Consider the following 9,671-nt stretch of genomic DNA (forward strand, 5'->3'; position numbering starts at 1 on the left):
GATCCGTAAGGGTAGGTTTCACCACCAAGGTAGATAGGAATCCTTGAGGAACAAAATTAAGGTTAAGCTTCCTAAATTCCTCATGGAGAAGTGGTTGACATTGTTGTAACATCAGGTTGTTACAATAAGATTTATGACATAGTGCATCATCAATAAACATTGGCTTTTCTTGTGGTGTAAGTTATTCCTAAGTCGTAATCTGAGATCAACTCGACCCAACATCTTTGCCTGAGATTCAAATCTGGTTGGGTGAAGATATATTTCATACTTTGGTGAGCGGTGAAGATCTCGCAACGATTACCGAGAAGGTAATGTCACCATGTTTTGAGTGCATGGACTACAGCTGCAAGCTCTAGATCATGTGTGGGATATTTTTCCTCATGTGGGTGTAACTGCCGTGAAGCACAGGCAGTTACATGACGATCTTGCATGAGTATGCAACCTAGTCCTTGTCGCGAGGCGTCACAATAGATAATAAAGTCCTTGGAGAAATCTGGTGGTACCAGTACGAGAGCAGATGTAAGGCATCTTTTCAGTTCCTGAAAGCTGAACTCGCACTATGGGGTCCACTCAAACTTTTTATCTTTCTTAAGGAGTTCAGTTCGAGGTTTAGCAACCTTGGAGAAATTCTCGATGAAGCGGCGATAGTAGCTCACTAGGACAAGGAAACTCCGAACTTTCTTGACCATTTCAGGTGGAGTCCATTTAAGAATGGCCTGAACTTGCTCAGGATTGAGAGCAATACCCTTACCAGAGATTACATGGCCTAGGTAGGTCACTTCTGGCAACCAAAATTCACATTTGGAGAATTTGGCATAAAGGCGATGCTCTCGGAGTTTCGTCAATACCAGCCTTAGATGTTCGGCATGGTCTTCCTCATTCTTGGAGTAGATGAGTATATCATCGAGGTATACCACGACGAATTTATCCGAATACTCCATGAAGATCGAGTTCATTAACCGAGAGAAGGTGGCTGGAGCATTGGTTAAACCGAAGGACATGACGGTGTACTCGTATTGGCCATAATGAGTAACATAGGCCGTTTTGGGAATGTCCCTGTTCTTGATTTTGATTTGATGGTAGCCCAACCTTAAATCCATTATGGAGAAGACTGAGGATGCAGCGAGCTGATCATACAGGTGGTTGATCCCGGGGAGCAGATACTTGTTCTTTATGGTAACAGGGTTGACGGGTCGCTAATCTACAACCTTCCAATCTGTACCATCCTTCTTCTTGACGAAGAGGACGGGGCAAGCCCATGAAGAAGAACTAGGACGGATGAAACCCTTTTTCAATGACTCATCGAGTTGTTTCTTAAGCTCGGCTAGTTCTAGGGGTGCCATCTTATGGGGTCTTCTAGAGATTGGGACAGTTCTTGGAACAAGATCTATCACGAACTCCACATCTCTATCAGGTGGAACACCTGGCAGTTCTTCTAGCACGACATCTGGAAAGTCACGGACTACTGGAATATCTTCAAGGTTTGGAAGAGGGTTGGCATTAAGAGAGTAGAGTTGACACTTGGCCACTCGGTTTAAGACATTGACCATCTTGCCCGATGGGTGGGTAAGTTGAATAGTTCTAGTGGCACAATCAATCTTAGCATAATGGGCTGACATCCAGAGCATACAAGTCAAAGCACACTGAGTACAGACAACTACAAATGAAAAAGGCTGAGAAGCCTGACTATCTTCCAGATCCTGCCAAGGCACAAGATCGTAGCTGAGGTATCAAGCTAAACATCGAAGTCCACGCGGAACTACTAGCGAGACTGAAGTCTCTCTACAAAATATAAAATAAGCAAACGTGAGTACAAATGTACCCAGCAAGAGTTACATCAGAACTACCTACATATGCATCGATATCAACAAAGGGGGGTGGTGGAGTTTGACTGCAGCAAGCCAACTTTGACTCGGTGGCTATCCTAAACTACGATTGCAAGTAACTCTTTTCAGGTGGCGCACACGAGTCCACATATTCACCAAATGAATACACCACTATGGATCCGCTCCGGTCTCCCTATGAAAACGCCATCCGTAGCACTCATGCTTATCTTGCGCATTTTAGAATATCCACTTTCACTTGTCTATGAACTGTTATAGGCAACCAAGTAGTCCTTTACCGTGGACGTGGCTATTCGGATGGATGATGTTAACCATACAGGGGTGTACTTCTTCATATATGTTTCCACCACTTAGCATCTACACACGACATGTGCTCGGGAGACTTCAAGCGAAAGCCGACATGGGTGTAGACCACAACCTAACTAACCACACAAGTCTCTAGTCTAGGTTTATCGCCTATTCGGGTTCCATCCGGTAGGAGATCCGGCCGGGGTTTCGCTCACAGCCCCAAACGATGTGTACAGGGTTCCGAGACACCAAACGGGTGCCCGGCATACCCGACCATGGTGTATCTACCGCATCATGGACCACCCCTAGGGTCAGCGCTACGCACGTCCTCTAACACATATCCTACAAACACCAGAAACTAGTTGCAACTCCTGGATAGAGGACATGGGCGGTTAATAAGTCGAGAGGGGTCATATTTCAGGGCCCAATGCATGGTAGTAGCTTAAGGACGGTTCCAGTGAAACAACGCACCATGTACTCCTACATGGCCTCTCATCGATACCTTTACCAAATCGTGTTCAACACATCACTCACATTACCGATATAATCATTTCACTCTAGCCCATCACCCAGATGAACCAGACCTGACATGACTCTAAGCATAGCAGGCATAGCAAGGTAGGAAACACAGACATGGCTCAATCAACTCCTACACATGCTACTGGGTTTCATCTAGTTAATGTGGCAATGACAGGTCATGCAAAGGAAATGGGTTCAACTACCTTAGCACACAACAGTTTGAAACGTTGTTGTCTTAAATCCAGTAAATGAGAGCAGGAGCGAGAACATGGGACTGTATCGATATGATCAATGGGGATGCTTGCCTAATGGAGTGGTAGTAGGATACCGCTCTTCAGTCGGATATTCGTGGGTATCCTCGGAGGCAGAACCTACCATGGAAGACACATCGGAACACAATCATCACATGGCAATATGCAACAATATGATGCATACTATGACATGGCAATATGAGTGTGTTTTGGCTAATGCATTCTAAAACAGGTTGGTCTGAGTCCATTTGAATCAAAGATTCAAATGAAAGCCCATGATATGAAGTCATATTAATGCATTAGCTTGTTTCACTTAAACAGCAAGGTTAAAGTGTTCTAACATGAATGAAACCATTACATATGGAAAGATTGGATTTTTTCGATCAATTTTCATATATAAATCTTTGCATTTGGAGCTACAGATTAATTTCTATGAATTTTTGAAGTTTATAATATTTTCTTGAATTTCCTGTATAAGAATAAATCCAGTAAATGATTTATTGCGTCAGTTTTACGTCAAGGAGACATCAGCAGTCAACGGGGACGGTCCAGGTCAAACCTGACCAGTGGGTCCCGCGTGTCAGTGTCATTAGACTAACTAATTTTAGTTAGTCCTAATCCTAGGTTAATTAGCAGGGCGGGCCCACACGTCAGTACCCACTGGGGTCAAACGGTGGTCAAACCCGGGTCAACTGCGTCAAAACCTGCCGGCGACTCGACGCCGGCAAGGCCAGATGCGGCGGGGAGCTGCGGGCTTGCGTCTCCGGCGACCAAACGGTCGGCGGAGGGCATCTACGAGATGCGGACACACGCCCGCATCGATTAGTGGGGGCGGTTGAGCTTGGGCTGGCCGGATTTGTCACCAGCGATGACCTTAGCAGTTGTTAGAGCTCGGGTTTGAGGCTACGGCGGACGAGTCGGCGCGTGCGAGGCATCTACGGGCCCTATGCGACGCGGCGAGGTCAGTGGACAGGACGACTGGGCCGTTGCGTGGCCGGAGCCACGTCGGTGGCGAGCTCAGGTGGCGGCGCATGTGGGTGTGCTTGATGCGGCATCCACGGCGAGTGGCAGAGGGAACGGAGAGGGGGAGGATGGCCAGTAGCTCAAGGCGGATGCAGTGAAGCAGACGGCGGGCTTGGAGGGGGTCGGAGCTGAGCGAGGTGGCGAGGGGGTCTCCGGTGGCCGACGGCGAGGATGAAGATGATGGAGTCACTTTGAGTGTCCCGTGGGCGCGTGCTTCATCTTGGAGCTCTGTGACGTCGAGGCGGAGCCATTGGGGATGGCGTAAGGGTGAGGGGGTGGCTCTGGGCACGGTGGCAGCGAACGACGGCAGCTGTCGCTCTCGGGTGCGTTCTAGAGAGAGAATAGAGGAGGGGGATGAGCTCGAGGGAGTGAGCGAGAGGGACCAGGGGGGCTGCATGGCGCCTCCAGGTGCTCGGTCGTGGGCGGGGGAGGAAGCAGGAGGTGGCGTCCGATGCGCGCGCATGCAACACGCCTCTGCCTTTTGGCAGAGGTGGGAGACGACTGGCAGCTGCCAGTGGGCTGGGTCGGTTGGAGGAGCTGGGCCAGGTGGGCTTCCAAGTAAGTCAGGTTGCTCTCTCTCTCTCTCTCTCTCTCTCTCTCTCTTCTTTTATTTGTTTCTATTTTCAATTATTCTATAACTTTAGGGCTTTATTAAAAATACCAAAACAATCTCAAAATTCATGAAACTGCTCAAGGCTGCTGTTTGGAATACTTTCAACAGTAAACATTTTAATTCAAGAATATTTGGCCATTTAAAATATTATATAGCATTTAAATGCCCAAATGCAAATAGCATATGATTTAATTTAGTGACGTTAAGATGACCTAGAAAATTGTGAACCAATTTTATTAGAGGTTCTAACCCAAGAAAAAAATGATGGACATTTTAGAAGGGCATTTCAGGTTCATTGAAAATGATTTTAGTAAACCCTAGTTGTTTTAGAGGGGGTGCAGGGGGTTCTTTCACCACCATTTCAAGTTCTTGAGAAATTTAAACATGATGCACACATGAAGGGCTAGCCAAGTGCATGCCAGAACTAGGGATGTGACAACTCACCCCTACTAAACAAGAATCTCGTCACAAGATTCAGGCGTAGGGTAAGATGAAGGGGGGGACGCAACTAACACAATCTTCACGATCTAGGTTGCACTTCATAAGAACGTTGATTCGATCATCATCTTTACACGACATGACAACAAGAGGAAAGGGAGAATTTTAGAAGAATCAATTTTCCTGGGGTTCGAGCAACTTAGTATCATCTTAATGATCACAAGATCAACTCACGGGATGGGACATAGAAACATCTCTGGAGCTGAGAGGCAAAACTTGCATCAGGAGGGACGGAAGAAACAATTTGACGAGGGTTTCAAATAGCAAGGAAAAATTGCCATGATTCCATGACGGGGCACCTTAAGGAAGGTGACTCGTAGAATTATTACTTTAAGTGGCAAAAAGAATTACTTTTGATCCATAGATCATCGAAACTCTTCATACCAGCATGAGGAAAATCACAATTGACCGTTAGAAAGAATTCAAGAGGATGTCATCCTCAGTTTGGATAGGAAACTACGGTTATAGAACAACTCGGCAAATGGAAGGCACACTCCAGTTGATACGAAGGATATAACCTAGTGACTGAGTGTTCTTTCAAGAACTTAAGGATTCCCATATTCATCAAAGTTGTCAGGACCACGATCCCAAGTCACACCGATCTAGCATGTAACACATCATATCACTTTGCGGCCTCACGCATGGTATTCCCACGGGTGCCACCTTACCTGGCCCGGGACCGTTTGCGCCTTTTGGCTCACGTATATGATAGTGTCGCTAGCATCAATATGACAAAGAACCCGGGCCAACATGACTATTCGTAAACCCAAAGTGGCACTAACTTATAGGGACAGGCATACATGACCCAGCAACGAACGTGTCGGTCATCAGCGAGTGGATTCGGGCTGTAGCAACTGGGCTAGCAGGACTCTGGGAATCCGGGCTGTAGCAGGCTAACAGAACTCCAAAAGACACCACGTGACATTTTCCCGAAGGGACAGAGACAGGTTCGAAGAAGGACACATGTCGGCCAGTCTAAGTGTTCCGGAGCAATAGCAACTGGGCTAACAGGACTCTGGTAAACCGGGCTGTAGCAAACTACCATGGCTCAGTGGAAGCACTAGACTACATTTCCCCATAAGAGAGGCTACCAAGTATAGGCAACTAGGTTGTCGGATTGCACACATACCAAGCATTTCAATCATACACACAATTTGATCGATATGTGTAAATACAACATGGCATCACAACATGACTCTACGACTCAAACTAATTGTTCAATAGGCTCCGAGGAGCGAGATATTACAAACATGGGTCTCATGACCCAACATTCAGAGCATACAAGTCAAAGCACATGCGGAAGCTTAACATGTCTGAGTACAGACATCTACAAATGAAAAAGGCTGAGAAACCTGACTATCTACCAGATCCTCCCCGAGGGCACAAGATCGTAGCTGAGGTAACAAGCTAGGCGTCAAAGTCCACGCGGAACTACTAGCAAGACTGAAGTCTCTCTGCAAAACATAAAATAAGAAAACGTGAGTACAAATGTACCCAGCAAGACTTACATCAGAACTAACTACATACACATCAGTATCAACAAAGGGGGTGGTGGAGTTTAACTACAGCAAGCCAACTTTGACTCGATGGCTATCCTAAACTACGGCTGCAAGTAACTCTTTTGAGGTGGCGCACACGAGTCCACATATTCACCAAATCAAATACACCACTATGGATCAGCTCCCGTCTCCCTACGAGAACGCCATCCATAGCACTCACGCTTATCTTGCGCATTTTAGAGTATCCACTTTCACTTGTCTATGAACTGTTATACGCAACCCAGAAGTCCTTTGCCGTGGACGTGGCTATTCGAATAGATCATTTATAACCCTGTAGGGGTGTACTTCTTCACACATGTTTCCACCACTTAGCGTCTGCACATGTGCTCGACAGACTTCAAGCGAAAGCCGACGTGGGTGTAGACCACGACCTAACTAACCAAACCAGTCCCTAGTCCAGGTTTATCGCCTATTCGGGTTCCATCCGCGAGGAGATCAGGCCGGGGTTTCGCTCACAGCCCCAAAGGATGTGTGCAGGGTTCCCGAGACACCAAACAGGCGACTCGGTACACTGGGCCACGGTGTATCTACCGCATCATAGTCCACCCCTAGGGTCAGCGCTATGCACGGCCTCCAACAGATATCCTACAAACACTAGAAACTACTTGCAACTCCTGGACAGAGCACAAGGGCGGTTAATAATTCGAGTTGGGTCATATTTCAGGGCCCAACGTGTGGTAGTAGCTGTTCATGGATCACAAACACAGAACTCAGTCCCTGAGGACCCTGAGGACGGTTTCAGTGAGACAACCCACCATGTACTCCTACATGGCCTGTCACCGCTACCTTTACCAAATCGTGTTCACACACTTATCTCATACACCGTAGGACATGTTCTCCACTTTCCAATTCATCCCCGATGAATCAGACCTGACTCAACTCTAAGCAGTACCAGGCATGACAAACAAGCATGAATGAGTAGGCACATCAGGGCTCAAACAACTCCTACTCATGCTAGTGGGTTTCATCTATTTACTGTGGCAATGACAGGTCATGCAGAGGAAAGGGGTTCAACTACCGCAGCAGGTAATAGTTTAATCGTTGTTGTCCTAATGCAGTAAAAGAGAGCAGGAGTGAGAGAGTGGGATTGTAGCGGAATGAACAAGGGGGTTTTGCTTGCCTGACGTAGTGGTACAAGGATACTACCCTTCAGTTGGATACTCGTGAATATCCTCGGAGGCAGAACCTACCACGAAGAACACATCGAAGCACACTCATCACATGGCAACATGCAACGATATGAAGCATGCAATGACATGGAAAAATGAGTGTGTTTTGGCTAATGCAACTTAGAACAGGTTGGTTTGAGCTCATTTGAATCAAATGCAAACCCAAAATAAGAGGTCATATTAGTGCATTAACTTGTTTCATCTAAACAGCAAGGTTAACTTCTTCTGACATTCATGAAACGAGTACAGATGGAAAGAATGAATTTTTCTGATCAATTTTCATATATAAATCTTTGCATTTGGAGTTACGGTTGATTTTCTATGAATTTTAGAAGTTTTGGGCATTTTCTAGAATTTTCTGAATTATTTTAAATTCAGAAAATTATTAACTTTGTCAGCATTGCATCACTGTGACGTCGGCAAGTCAACTACGGCTGATCAGGTCAAACCTGACCAGTAGGGTCCACTGGTTAGTCACACAGTGCTGTCTGGGTCACTAACAGGTGGGGTCAGGTCAACAGCCACGTCGGCAAGTCAACACTGACATGTGGGGTCGGTCAACAGGTGACGTGGCCAGGTCAAACTGACCTGTGGGGCCCGTGGTGTTAGTTTAATCTAAAAAGAAATAAAACCCAGGTTAATTAGGGCGTGGACCCCAGGTGTCAGTGAGCTAGGGGGGTTAGTTAGGGCGTCATTAGCGCTAAGCACCCGGGGATTAGGCCGACGGCTAGTTGCCGGCGAGGCCAGAGGTGACGCTGGTGCTCGGGATCACGCTACGAGGCTAGGTTTGAGCCGTGGCTGTGCGCGTTGAAGAGCCCTTGCCGGTGCACATCGAATGATGGTGGTGGCCGGAGCCGACGGCGGCGAGCTCGGAAGCGGCGGCCGGCATTCGGGTGTGCACGGAAACGCGGCTGCGGTGGCCTAGGTGATGCGTGTGCGGAATGCGGAACCTAAACCGTCTACGCAATGCGGCGAGCAGGATGGACGTGCGCTCGGGACCAAAAGGTCACCGGAGCATCGTCAGCAGCAAGCATGGCGGCGGCGGGTTTCGGTCATCAGCGAAGCGGCAGCTACGGTGTGCAACTGAGAAAACGAAGCGGGGGGAAGGAGCAGCAGCTCACAGTGGTTGTAGTGGTGCATACGGCGAGCTAGGAGGAGGACCGGAGCGAACAGGGCGGTGCAGGCGATCTCGGCAGCCGCAGGTTGGAGACGACGACGGTGAAGACGAAGCGGGGCTTCTCGAGGCGCATGACTCATTGTAGAGGTCATGGTCGTCATGGCGGAGCTTCTGGACTGCACGAGAGGACGAGGGAGAGGCGATGGCCGCGGTGGTGCTCGTTGGCGCGCTGCACTGATGACCCACAAGTATAGGGGATCTATCGTAGCCTTTTGGATAAGTAAGAGTGTCGAACCCAACGAGGAGCATAAGGAAATGATAAGCAGTTTTTAGTAAGGTATTCTCTGCAAGCACTGAAATTATCGATAACAGATAGTTTGTGATAAGGTAATTTGTAACGAGTAGCAGGTAATAAAAGTAAATAAGTTGCAGCAAGATGGCCCAATCCTTTTTGTAGCAAAGGACAAGCCTGGGCAAATTCTTATATGAAGGAAAGCGCTCCAGAGGACACATGGGAATTATCGTCAAGCTAGTTTTCATCACGTTCATATGATTCGTGTTTGGTAGTTTGATAAGTTGATATGTGGGTGGACCGGTGCTTGGGTGCTGTCCTTACTTGGACAAGCATCCCACTTATGATGAACCCCCATTGCAAGCATCCGCAACTACAAGAAAAGTATTAAGGTAAACCTAACCATAGCATGAAACATATGGATCCAAATCAGCCCCTTACGAAGCAACGCGTAAACTAGGGTTTAAGCTTCTGTCACTCTAGCAACCCATCATCTAC

The sequence above is a fragment of the Triticum aestivum genome, chromosome 3A (assembly GCF_018294505.1).
Source record: "Triticum aestivum cultivar Chinese Spring chromosome 3A, IWGSC CS RefSeq v2.1, whole genome shotgun sequence".
NCBI lineage: Eukaryota > Viridiplantae > Streptophyta > Magnoliopsida > Poales > Poaceae > Triticum > Triticum aestivum.